At 38.8% G+C, this 13,918-nt stretch overlaps 1 protein-coding gene across 2 annotated transcripts in view; it reads right to left on the bottom strand.

The window, feature by feature from the left end:
- Positions 1–13,918, bottom strand: part of ssp2 (short spindle 2) — a 54,970-nt gene extending 41,052 nt beyond the window's left edge. For both annotated transcript variants that reach the window (XM_065218383.1, XM_065218387.1), the window contains exon 1: positions 13,793–13,918. The gene's annotated coding sequence lies outside the window, so the exon portion shown is untranslated. The remainder of the gene's footprint in view (positions 1–13,792) is intronic.

Here is a 13,918-nt window from a genome sequence, read left to right as displayed (position 1 = left end):
GTCGGCCACGTTTTTTTACCGGAAGAGAACTAATATACCGGTCGGTTCTGGAATTTGATACGGGATCGACGGTAAACATGCTCTCGTCGGTGAACAGGATTGCCGGATTTTTTCGCTTAAGGAAGTTCAAGATTTTCTTGCATCGTTCGACTCGTAGCTCCCGGATGCGGTAGGTAATCATGTGAGTTTTTTTCCGTGCCCTCGACTTCGCCACGCAATCTTCCTTTACGATCTTCCTCTGTCACTGATCCCGTGATCCTTTGCCATTTTCCTTATTGAACGCACTGGGATTCACCCGAATATTCCTTTTGATAGCAGCGATAACCCTCGGAACCCGAGCTGACCTCGGACGACCTGTGGCCACCTTCGCGGATAGTTGTCTTTTCTTTTCTCGGTATAAAACCCTTTTGACGGTCCACCGGGACACTCCCACGGCGATTGATATGTCTTTTTGCGAGATTTACGCGTGGGACAAATCACGAATACGCTGCCACTTCGTCATGGTGCAACTGTCAAACTAAATAAATCATTTTCTTTAATACACAGCCTACTACGGTATGAGCTAGCCCCGTAACGTGGGTAGATCACCTTTTCGTGGTACGTTACGGGATGTAAGATCTACCACCGATTCCTAGTCCTAACTTCTTCAAACTAGGGGAACAGGATTTTTCAGTAATCAAAGGAACACATCTTAGTCCTTGTTACTTTTTATGCCTTGTTGATAGTGATAAGTCCTCGGGTTGCCTGGACCGAGGATGATCTTGAAACAAGGAAAAAATGAGTTAGTTAGTCTTCACCTATGTGATTCCTAATCTTCTAATCGTTGTTCCCTAGTTTGAAGTGGTTAAGACTAGGGTTCTGATACATGGTCATTATCGGTGTCATAGCTTGTTTTTGTTGTTAAGGAATCCAATTTTGACTGACAAAGGGGCGCGCCTTTGGAGGTTGTTCCAACTCCGAAAGGTATAAATAGCGGAACCTTTCAGTTAGAATCGATTCCTTGCGATGAAGGCAAGAATGACAACTGTATCAAAACCGAATACTTCATCATTTCTCAATAGTGATGGAGTAATACGACATGCACTAAACTAAGGACACGGGATATACTACAATAGATCAAATTACTGGTCGCAGTAGTTTTATGTCCCGAACAGAGGAAAAAAAAACGGTATGAGCTATAGGTTACGTGCATGCAAAGAAAACCATACAGGTGAAACGGGATGGTGTACGATGGTGCATACATTATCACGCATACGGTAAAGAAGGCAGCGAGTTAGTGAAATATCGAATTGGGAAGAGAGTAATGCTAAAAAAAAATAAAGAGACTTTAAAAACCGTCGATTTAGGGAAAATATCGAATTACAGAATATTTAGTAGGGAAGAGTTGACTGTATATGCCAAAGAGCTGTACAATTATTGACAACTTAAAATGAGCAGCACTTATGATTAGTTTCAAGGAAAAGGCTATGCAAATGAATTTATTTAAAGCAACACTAAGAGATCGTGTTCATTCATTCAATGAAATTGACAAATTTATGTTGGTCTCCGAAAAAAGTCTCTGCCTGCCAAATCAAATGACGGCTTCAAAGCATAGTCTGGATTTATCCAGCTTGAAATACAAACTCTTGGGCTAAACTATGCATATTAAATTACTCAAACATCATTACAGATGTTTACGATAATAGGTAATTAGTTAGTTAGTTAGTTATCTTTATTAAGGAGACTTTCAGCCGAACGCTGGTTCGTCTCCGGGATAATAGGTAATGGTATTGCCGAGGCCGTCATTTACTCTACCTATGTATCTTAAATCCATGATGTTATTGCGCTATCATGAATAATTGACGAGTGCACGGATGAATTTGAGTTCACTCACTCGACAAAAAGTGACACAACAGCGGGGCCCTGTTTACTAAAAATGAACACATGTGTTCATTTTTAGTAAACAGGGCCCCGCTGTTGTGTCACTTTTTGTCGAGTGAGTGAACTCAAATCCATCCGTGCACTCGTCAATATCTGTATTGAGAGCTAGAAAAATATTTTTTAAAAATTCGTTAAGTAGGCGTTGCTAACATTTTGAATTGAAATTCACTCTGAAAAATTCGTACGCTAATTTTACGGACAAATAGATTTTTGGTTGCGCAAGTACTGCACGAAACCGACGATATGGTTCATATGAAGAAAGACAACCTTGACATTCTTAAAGCAAACACCTCCTAGAAAAGTCAAAATTGATGACCGCATTGTACAGATACATACTGAGTGCAGAATAAATATTTTCATCAATCACCTTTTTATCACAAACATTGTTGGGAGTTGTTGACTCATTGTGCCTCACTGATAGTAATGCCACTCTCACTCTTGTTTCTGATTGCGTTCCGCATATGTTGTTGCACAACGATTCGTGACATTCGTTCGTCAAACTTTGTCGTCATCATCGTCAGCCACTGACTTCACATTTTATTTCGTCTGTTTGGCACTTCCGTCATTGTAATGTTTCTTACAAGTGATTTCGGATCAACAACTTTTCATAACCCACGTCGGAGTTTAAATTAATTTGTCAGCCGCCCACTCATCACAAACTTGAATTTCTTCCTGAAATGGTAGCAAGTAATTGCACGGAAACTTCAACAAGCGAGTACCAATACCGAAGACCCATCTTCCTAATAGAAATAGTAACCATTCGCGTCACACATCCGCGTGTGGTAGGTGTCTGTGGCAAAGCGCAGCACAATTGTTTCACCTCACGGTTATGTGATGATATACATAAATCGCCAACCTAAGACAACGGCTGGACGAACCAAAAAAAGGCCTATGCTTTACAATGTTTCAATAGGGCCAATGGAAAGTGTGGCGTGTTATGCTTTTTTCTTCAACCGACAACCACACACTTTGCGGTGATCAATAGCATAATAAAAGCTCAGAGCGGGCGGTGAATAGGGAATAGGAAAATAATCACACATTCACAAACTTTATTGATTATAAAAAAAGTGGCGCAGTGAAAATTAAAAGTGTTGAAGGCAAAATTACGTGCTAAATGGGGAGCCCATGAATAAGCGGTATCCGCGATGTTTTCATCATTGCATCATGTGGTAGATTTTATGGAGGTGGGTGATGCATTTACTATTAGGTATACGAAGTGAGATCTTATCTTGAAGCTCGGCGGTTTGCCAAAACGATTCGCAACTTCATGGACACAAATCACTAATGACCCATTCCAGATGACGTGACACGCAGATTTTCGGTCCGTGTTTACACTTTTCGTTTCAAACATATAATAAACTTAACAAATGGCAATGTTATGTGCATTAATAGAAACATGATTAACATTGTTTTCCCATCAAAAGTTATGAATACAGTAACTAATAAATAAATGCTACTAGAAGTAAAAGACTTTGTGACAACGTAAACTAAAACTAGCTTTTTTCGACTGTACATCTGTTTAACTTTAGAATTGCCTGAAGTTTGGAAGGACGGGGCAAGATGAGCACCCTTCAATTTTACATTATCAGCTGATTGCAGTGGTCAATGTTCCCAACAGGGAAAAAAGTGCGTAAATTAGAAATTAAATCAAACTCGAATCTTCAGAAAAGTTAAATGTTGGATAAAGCGCACCTATTGAAGGGTTCCTTCTGCTTCCTGCTACACGACCTTATGCTTGCACTCCACTTAGTGTTATTTGAAGCACTTCCTCAGTTATTAAATACATAATGCTGTGTTAGCTCGAACTCGGATTAACTGTTAATACTGGTCCTGGTTGGAAAACCTGCCAAATGTTTGCATACGATCGTATTGATTGAACCCTAAAGGACATCTTTGACCTGAGCCCAGGTTAAAGTAAAGCAAGGAGCCGGCCAGAATGGAAGTCTTGCACGTTAGCTCTTTGCACCACTGGAGGTGCTCAAGATACATAACTAAGTAATTGATTATTGATTAACATTGATTGTCATCATCAAAGTAGTCGTGATTGGGATTTAATCTGAGGATAGTACCGGAGGAGCTTTTTCTCCTTTGTTCGGGACATAACACCACTGCGACCAATAATTTGATCTATTGTAGTATATCCCGTGTCCTTAGTTTATTGTATGTCGTATTACTCCATCACTATTGAGAAATTATGAAGTATTCGGCTTTAAAACAGTTGGCATTCTTGCCTTCATTGCAAGGCATCGATTCTAATTGAAAGGTCTCGCTATTTATACCCTTCGAAGAGTGAGAACACCCTCCAAAGACGCGCCCCTCTGTCAGTCAAAATTGGATTCCTTAGCAACAAAATTAAGCAATGACACCGACAATCGCCATACATCAGAACCCTAATCCTAACCACTTCAAACTAGGGAACAACGAATAGAAGATTAGGACTCACATAGATGAAGACTACCCAACAAACAATCGTCTATTGAAGAAACGACTTCTTGGCCATTTTATTCAACTGCGTGCTTAATAGTACTTGTACTATTTTTAATAATAACTTCTGTTCAGGCTTTATTCACACAAATTTGGAGAATTTATTCAACCACAACATTGAACTACTGGTGTTGTATAAGGTATGTAAAGAAGCTTTTATTCGACTTATATGAGTTGTAACAGAGTTTATACGATAACATTTTTGATTATTCAGCGTTTATTATACATCACTGCTTCCTTAAAACAGTGATGCTCTGTATACGCTTGATTCTCATGTGAAGTAACGTTTGATTAGACATTATTATACATTTATTAAACGATTATTCAACTGTGGGAAAATTAACCCGAAAATAAAAGGACGGGGGCAGGGAAGGGTGTGTTTTCTTAAGTGTATTGTAGTATTTCATTATTTCTGACGTGGCTCGCACCACACAGATATTAGAAAATTTATTAAATACTTATACATGTCAGATCACCAGCCGCTTGCCTTGTCATCTTAGCTATCCTAGAATTCATCATATGGTAACTCAATAATCTATAAAAGCTTGCATGAAAGGAAATACCTATCAGCACTCCCGATCGCAACTCTAGCTCCTTCAAGGCCCTGTGGGAATAATTAATTCATTCATCGTTGTTTTAAATGAGACCAATGTTGCCTCTTCACATCTCCAAGTCGAAAGAAAGGATGCTCGGTTATATTTTAAACTAGACCATAATGCATTCATTATCGTGAGTCATGTGATCGACGATTACTATTTAAATTAATTATGTTCTACACAAATAAAAAAAGGGTTGAGCTTGGGATTGAACTCACGACCTTCTAATTGGAAAGCGGAAACGGTAACCACTACTCTATCGATTTCGCTTTGTTGTAAGACTGAATCAGTGTTGTCGAATAATGAATCTAATACGTCGTTTATAAAGCATTTACAAATCATGTGATTACAACATGGACGCATAGTGGTATAAAGGGTGATACGGTCAAAATTTGGTCAATATCAACTTGACGTATTTCTTTCAATTATGCATTTAAAAAACCTGAACACCCCTCATTTTGAAGGTGTGTGTGTGTAGAATGTTGCTCCTATTTTGATTTTGGAATTCACTCTCCAGTTGTCAAAATGCCGTCCAAGCAAGAAGAGCAGCGTATCAAAATTTTGCTCGCGCATCGCGAAAATCCGAGCTACTCGCACGCAAAGTTGGCAAAATCGCTAAAAGTTGCCAAATCAACCGTTACAAATGTAATTAAAGTGTTTGGGGAACGTTTGTCGACAGCCAGGAAGTCTGGATCGGGGGGAAATCGAAAACCGGAAGCCGCTGAGACGACAAAGAGACTTGCCGGTAGTTTCAACCAAAACCCTAACCTCTCTCTCCGAGATGCCGCAAATTAGTTGGGTGTATCGTCTACAACCGTGCATCGAGCCAAAAAACGAGCCGGACTATCGACTTACAAGAAGGTAGTGACTCCAAATCGCGATGATAAACAAAATACGACGGCCAAAGCGCGATCCCGGAGGCTGTACACGACGATGCTGACGAAGTTTGACTGCGTGGTAATGGACGACGAAACCTACGTCAAAGCCGACTACAAGCAGCTTCCGGGACAGGAGTTTTATACGGCAAAAGGAAGGGGAAAGGTAGCAGATGTTTTCAAGCACATGAAACTGTCAAAGTTCGCAAAGAAATATCTGGTTTGGCAAGCCATCTGTACCTGTGGCTTGAAAAGCAGCATTTTCATAGCTTCCGGGACTGTCAACCAAGAAATTTACGTGAAAGAGTGTTTGAATAAACGTCTGCTGCCTTTCCTGAAGAAACACGGTTGTTCCGTACTGTTTTGGCCGGATTTGGCATCTTGCCATTACGGTAAAAAGGCCATGGAGTGGTACGCCGCCAACAACGTGCAGGTGGTTCCCAAGGACAAGAACCCTCCCAACACGCCAGAGCTCCGCCCAATTGAGAAATACTGGGCTATTGTCAAGCGGAACCTAAAGAAGACCAAAAAAACTGCTAAGGGCGAGCAGCAGTTCAAGGCAAACTGGCTTTCTGCGGCGAAGAAGGCGGACAAGGTGGCTGTACAAAATCTGATGGCAGGGGTCAAGCGTAAGGCCCGGCAATTCGGATTTGGAAAAGCGGAAGCCTAACTGAATATTTTTCCAGAATTTTATACTAATTGAACTTGAAAAAGAAATTCAATTTGATTTTTTAAATAAACGATTTCACCGATTTACACGCGTTTTCCCTTGACCAAATTTTGACCGTATCACCCTTTAAGAGCTATTATGCTGACTGTATTCACCTTTGTATACAGCATTTATTCAATATATATGCTTATTTGTGATTTTGAATTGTTTGTTGGGTGGTATAAGAGCTAGAAAACATTTAAAGCATTTTATTCAATCAATTGAAAACATTCGAATAAAAGCGACAATGTATGTGCAAATTACACTTATTCAGTTTGTTATTAGATCAAACTTCTGGTTCTGAATAAGAAAGACAGTCAACGTTCATAAAGCTTTTAATAAGGAAATTGATAATATCAGAGCAAACGGCGGAATAAAGGCGCATCTATCGATCTCAATGAGCTTTTTTCAGCACATAATTTGACATCCTGTTTTATTCAGCATTGTGCACTGTTAAACAGCATTTATTCAATGCGTATGTTTATTTGTGACTTTGAATTGTTTGTTGGGATAACTAACTTATTTTTTCCAAGTCCAAGTTTTCAAAGTCCAGCAAGGACTAAGATGTGTTCCTTTGATTACTGAAAATCCTGTTCTTCTAGTTTGAAATAGTCAGGACTAGGAATCGGTGGTAGATCTTACATCCTGTAACGTACCACTAAAAGATGATCTCCCCACGTTACGGGGCACCGGTTGGAGCTTACCACAATAAGAACTTTTGCCTATCAACACATTCAGAAATAATTACGGAATTTTCTACCATAATTTCAACAGCTGAACGTTTTGTAAAACTCTGAACTACACACATCCCAAGATTCCCAAGTAACCAAAAGTTCTGATAAAAGGCTATTTGTGGCTTAAGCAGCTTGGTTGAAGGTGGTCTATAAAATTCTCAGGAGCCTCATTTTTAAGTCGTTATAAGAACTTGAAAGTTCCGTTATCATAATTTTTAGAAAATAAATTAAAAAAGGTTTTTGTGCTCTACACCAATTCTATATTTAGTTCACACTTTTATAAAAGTAATTTCTAAAGGCAGGTTATTAATGTGTATTGATTTATCAGCATTAGTAGTAGAATCGGAGCTGTTTGAAGAATTAAACCCAGTCCTTCTGCGTGAGAGGCCCAGCACGAACCGCTACGTCATCTGAGATATATTAATGTGAGCTGTTGTCCCGCCTACTGTTGGAGTTTTCACTGCCAGCTGGCTGACTTGAATACGAAACCAACACCTTGATGAATTTTAAATTGGTGTTTGACCGCATGGTATTCCAACACACTTGTGGCGCAGTGGTTAGCGTTCGTAGATCGCATGCCGAATACACGGGTTCGAATCCAGGAAATTACTCTTTATTTTTTTATGTTTGGAGAGAATGTTGATGCACTGCATAAATATAAGAATTATGATTTATTCATATTTACGTACATTAAATTTTGTTACTAATAAAGACTTGTGCGGATTGCTTCATGTGGCTTGAAAGTTCTGTCGGAACTTTGTTTGAACTTTATCGAACTTGAAGGTTCGGTCGGAACTTTGTTTGAACTTTATGGAACTTGAAGGTTCGGTCGGAACTTTATTTGAACTTTATGGAACTTGGAAGTGATTTTAATCGTTGAATGCGGAACTTTTGGTAACTTGGGATGTTTTGTTTTCCGCAGCTCGCACTGATTGCTCGCTTAATACATTTTTTTTTACCGACATTTGCAGCCACACATTTCTCGATTAATTTTTCGAAGGGACGTATCAGTTTCTGTAAACAATGCATTTGATCGTTGATTTGGCGTAACTGGTAGCTCTTCCACACATACTAACACCACTATCAGGTACGGGAAAATTTCCCCTATCTGATGGTAATGTTAGCATGCGCGGGCGAGCTATCTGTTACGCAAAATCGACGATCAAATGCATTGTTTACAAAAGCTGATACGTCCCTTCGAAAAAGTAATCGAGATTTTACTGATATTTCAGCCAAAGTAACGTTTGCATGTTGATTCAGCAAAACTTGTTCCGAGAAATGAGGTGCAGTCATACAAAATGAAGAACATATTGCCAATTTAGAGAAAAATAGCATTCGACGCCAGATTTTCCAACCAAAATTAACAACCGCCCCTGATGTTGCCAATCCATAGAAAAATTAGCATTCCATTTGAAAACCGCAGCATACGAACGAAAGCTTTAGAAATTATAGAACACTGAACCAAAATCATGTTTTATAAGGTGGTGATGATTAAAAATCCCCAGCGAGACATGTTCATGGTGACCAGCAAATCCCAATGAGTAATTTCCCGGATGTTAAATTTTCCGGTTACGCGATATTATATTAAGTATAAAACCGAATGAGATTGAGCTGAAGGGATTTCTAGGCTGAGCTCTATCATCGATGAAGCCACTATAAATGTAAATTCGAGCACGTAAATGGAGGTGGGTCAGTCAGAACGAAATCAGCAAGCAGAAGCCCAGCAGGAAATCGCAGCAGAGGCACACCCAGGGGCTCAAAGCGACGGAGCTTTAACAAGGAAATCAAGCAAGTTGATAGAATTTGATCTGGGCTCAGGTTAATGCAAAAGCAAGCAGCCGTCCAAGATTGAAGTGTTTTATGGTGGCGCTTTGCATCACTGAAGGTACGCAGAAATCCTGCGGCAGAATAAATGACTTATTCACAGTTTATGGAAATCTGTTGTTGTGATTCGTTCTGTTGGCGATCTTCGTATGCTAAATTATAGAGAATTATAGAAGTCTTACAAAAATTGCAAAACATTATTTGGTGTTGACTTGTCAAAAATCGAAATTACTTAGGTACTTATAATAATCTAGCATCATAAAAGAATGTTTTTTGAATTTCCGAATATATTTTTTTTTCAAATTCTTGAATTAAGACATCCGTATTAATGATTGATTGAAACATTAATAACAAAGAATTGGTAGAAATTTTGTATAATTGGCCAGAAATTATCTTCTTATAAATAAACCTCAGACGGGCCAAGAGTTCCACCCCTACGTTTATGAAGGAAATACGCTTTGTTTCGACTTCCCCAATGAGGCTCCAGACTCGGGATATTTCATGCGAGGGTCCGGAAGCCTTCGAGTGTAAAACTTCTGTAGCCATTATTACGTCCATCATTACTCCACAAAGCAGCAGGATGAGTTTTAAAGTGATGCAGGCAGGGTGACCAATAGACTGATGCAAAATTTGAAACGATTCCAAATTGAAACACACAAATTATTAATGATTCAAGTCACTGTTGTCTTATGATTATGCTCAATCAACTATTCAGCAGGCAACATTGGTGTTATGTCGCGTAGAATAGAGGACAAACATCATGGCTACTATGTCACACTGCAGAATACAGTGTTGCCCACAATACAGTTGCTTAATCTTGCCATTAGATTATCAAGCTTTTAAACAATTAATAACTATTTAATTTGACGTTTGGCTGAAAAACGATTTTCTGCAAAGTTGTGGCTGAAAAAAATAGCAATATAGAATTTGTTAATAGTAGATACAATATGTAAAAAGGCTATAAGACAATGAACAAAAAGTTTTGTTTTCCCATAGTAATTGCCATATAAACTTCAAATGGTTTTTGCCGAGTCAGTTAATTATCAAATGAGTTTAAACTTTCGGAGGCTAATCAGGACCCGATTTGAAACCGTTTGAACACTATGGAGCGAAAATTTCAAGTGACCAAAGAACAGGGAAAATCAGGAATTTAAATGATAAATCGGGAAAAATACATACTTCGTCCCCTCTTCGAGAAAAAAAAACCTAGGATTTTGGACTTTATAAAAATGCCAAGATCCTTGGACTGGACTAGATTTTTACTTGTGTGATTTATGTCGATTTTGAAGATTTCCTGCAAAAAGATGAAGTAGATGCGAGAAATGAAAGATGATTTTTCGAAGATTGATTCGTTTGTGTGAGACTTTTTGAGCATCTAGAATTGAGATTTAGATATGTCACCCCCCTCGGGTATTTCAGAGAAAATTTCCAAGGGAGTTTTGGGAAAACTCTAAGAGAGTTTTGACTAGAACTCCATGTCAATTATGAGAGTACACAGTAACAATTTTAACTAGCTCTGTGGAAAATTTCATGATGATTGTGAAGAGGATTACAGGATCCGTTAAAAATATCAAGGGAATCAAGGAATTTTTCGAAGAGCTTTAAGGGAATTCTGAGGATAATTCCAAAGGCATCTCGAAAACAGTGGTTAGATAATTTAAGCACAATTCCAAGTGAATTTAAATAAGAATTTAGAGGAGAACTCCAAGATAATTCGGAGCAAAATTTGAAACACACTTTGAGGTGAATTGCATGAGAATTATAGGGAGAATACAAGCAAATGAAAAAAATAGAATAAAGAAACTTCAGTAAATTCTTAGAAGAAAAAAAAACATTAAAAGTCAATGAGAATCTAAGGACGAATCTATTTTTTTTTGTGTTATGCAGACAATTTCTGTACTCTTATAAATAAATTGTTAAGAGATTCCCAGAGAGAATCTCAAATTTATTTTAGAAGAATTCTTAAAAGAACTCTGGGAAGGGAAATGCTTCTAAAGGAAATGCTTGAGGATATCCAATAAAAACCTGTACAATGCCCCAGGGTGTTGGGATTTTTCTGAGACAAAAACATCTCTGGTCCCGCCTTCCTTCACCGTTCGTCCCGGCCAATGTGTTGATGGGTGCGATATCTACCAGGTGTAGAAGCCGCCGCCTCCTTGGCATTCGTCTATGGATGGCAATCGATGCGGGTCAATGGTTGACATTAAATAAAGGAATTAAGAAGAAGAAGAACGAGAAGACTTCGAACGCAAAACAAAATTCATGATTTTGAAAAATGCTGCCGTCTTAGTAATGATCCATTTTACCGTGTGATCTCTTCGGCTCCATCGAATTCAATTTGATGCTCAATTTAAAAGTATATCAAACAATCGGAAAAAAATCAAAACATTTCAGGAACAATCGGGATAACACCGGGAAATTGCTAATCAGCGTTTGCTGGTACCGTGCCAGCACCATATTTGACGCGTCCCTAATGATGACGCACTCGTCTAATTTTTATCGCATCTCGATTTTGACAAGATATTTTTCAAAACTTTGTTACACCATCATCCCTAGAGCACAGGAACTAATATTTGCAGAAGTAACATTTCAAAAATAATGACTGAAAATAGTCGAACATTATTGAGTACGTCAATTTAGGAACCGCTTCGAATATGGTGCCTCCACGGTACCCATGCACAGGGATGTGTTTAGGAGATTTTAAATGAGGACTTTAAAGCACGTTTAGTGGGAGCAAGGGGCAAGACCACTTAGATATATTTGGAAACATCATCAAATAATTCTAAATATCAACAAAAACAATTAAATATTTTCGAAAACTAACGCAAAGATAGAGCTTTTTGTGCTGAACAATGTTTGTTACGGATACTTTTGTTTTTAAGTCTAAATCAAGATAATTAAAATATCAAAATATATTTTGATATATTCCCTCGCTATGGCTAGTTTTTGCACCTTGACGTTGGTGGGAGGGCTTTATCATGTCATAATGGAGCGTTGGAGACGGTTGGTTTATGGCCGATATATCTAGCTCTTGTCGTGACAGTGTGCCGTCATGGGCGGGCGTTGTGGATTACTGAGCCTTCCGTCTCTGATGAAACATGACTTGAGAAAACCAAAGTGCTAGCCGCTAGTGACAGTATCTGTATATACGCAATTTTACCTAGTGTCTCACTTTCCGGCAGGTGCTTCTAAAAATTTGATACTTTGTAATCGTAAAATTGAACATATTTGTAGTTCTGTGGCGAACGTTTCAGCTCAATTGATGTTAAGAGAACAAAGTTACAACTTGTGTCGATTAAAGGATTTTTTTTTTGCTTTTAATGTTATTTCGATGTTGAAAGTTTACCCGGCCTCGGTATGTTTTATAGTTTCGTCGTTTTGAGGTTTTAATACTACTTTGTCGTTTTGATACTACGCAAATGTTTCAATTACTTTTTAAGATAATTTCAGGGCTATTTTGTGGTTCACAAGTTGTTTCAAAGCCATTCTGTTATTGTTATTGGGTTTCAGGTAATCCTGCACTTTCAAGCAATTTGTTTACATTTTAAAGTCATTTTGGATCATCCGTATTTAAAATTGGTGGGTCGCAAGCTTATGGAATGTTCCATAGTGGGTCGCAATTGGCAAAAGTTTGACCACCGCTGCATTATATGATAACTAAAGTTTGTTGCACAACATACCTAATCGCCTTCATTTGAGCTTTATCTTAGTTCCTAAAGAAAAACAACCCAAAATTTGGGTTGGTTTTCTTTATTTAATGTAGCAAACTCAGCTACCCGGATGGATTACTCACAAGAGTTGATTTACCTTACTCATCCGCCACCCGATCACAACCACTGAAAGCGATGGATACACAACAACAACAACAACAACAACAACAACAACAACAACGAAGGCTGCCCAAGATAACCAAGAAGAAAACGACAACGACGTCTGCGTGACGTTCTCTTTCTCCCTCTCTGGGTGCACTTTAGCATCTAGCTTGTTCGTTCACTTCTCAGCCTTTTTTCAGCAGCTCCACCATCCATAGCCTAACTGCATGCACATATTTTCAAGCCCCCTTTCTCGACCAAGTAGTTGGGGTAAAAAATAGACATGAGTAATATTTTCTTCAATTTTGACACATGCAAATTGGCTGGTCCGTTTCCCGTTTTTCCTTTTCCGATTTGGTTACTAAGGAACTACCTGGCGGCGCACCGGAACACCACACTCAATCCACAACGACGACAGATAGGTATCCAAAAAGCCACCATGGTAAAGAAAATTTCTTTTCCTTTAAATTTTCCTACACTACCTTTTGGCTTGCATTTTGGTTTTGTTATTTTGTCCGCTAGATACGGCCAAAACTTAAACCCGAGGAACGGGGTGCGGTTTCTTCGTTATAATTTTGCCTCACCAATCACTATTTGCTCGACTGTCCTCTTTCCTGCCTTCGACGAAAATAGGCCTAACGTAGTCGCTAGTGATGAGAAAAGCCAGAGCAATTCACAGACATGACATCCATTAGCGACTTTTTCTTCTACTTCTCACAAACATCATCAGCACCAGCACCAGCACCAGCAGCACCAGTCACCCATCACAGCGAAGAACACCAAATTTAGAGGACGGAACATAGGAGCACACGAATTGGCACTAGCATTAAATTTTCACCTTTTCACGGTTAATCCCTTTTTGCTCGTCTTGGAAACGCACTACACAATTGCTATTGTCGGTTTTGAGAAAAAAAAAACAATTTTGTTGGAAAAATTACTGCACTCGCGCGCGGACTACGCTCCA

This window comes from Ochlerotatus camptorhynchus, unplaced genomic scaffold (assembly GCF_037179485.1).
Source record: "Ochlerotatus camptorhynchus isolate MF236.1 unplaced genomic scaffold, CSIRO-AGI_Acam_v1.1 ptg000008l, whole genome shotgun sequence".
NCBI classification, from domain to species: domain Eukaryota; kingdom Metazoa; phylum Arthropoda; class Insecta; order Diptera; family Culicidae; genus Ochlerotatus; species Ochlerotatus camptorhynchus.
Note: the sequence above shows the minus strand (reverse complement) of the source record. Positions and strands in the feature narration are given on the sequence as shown.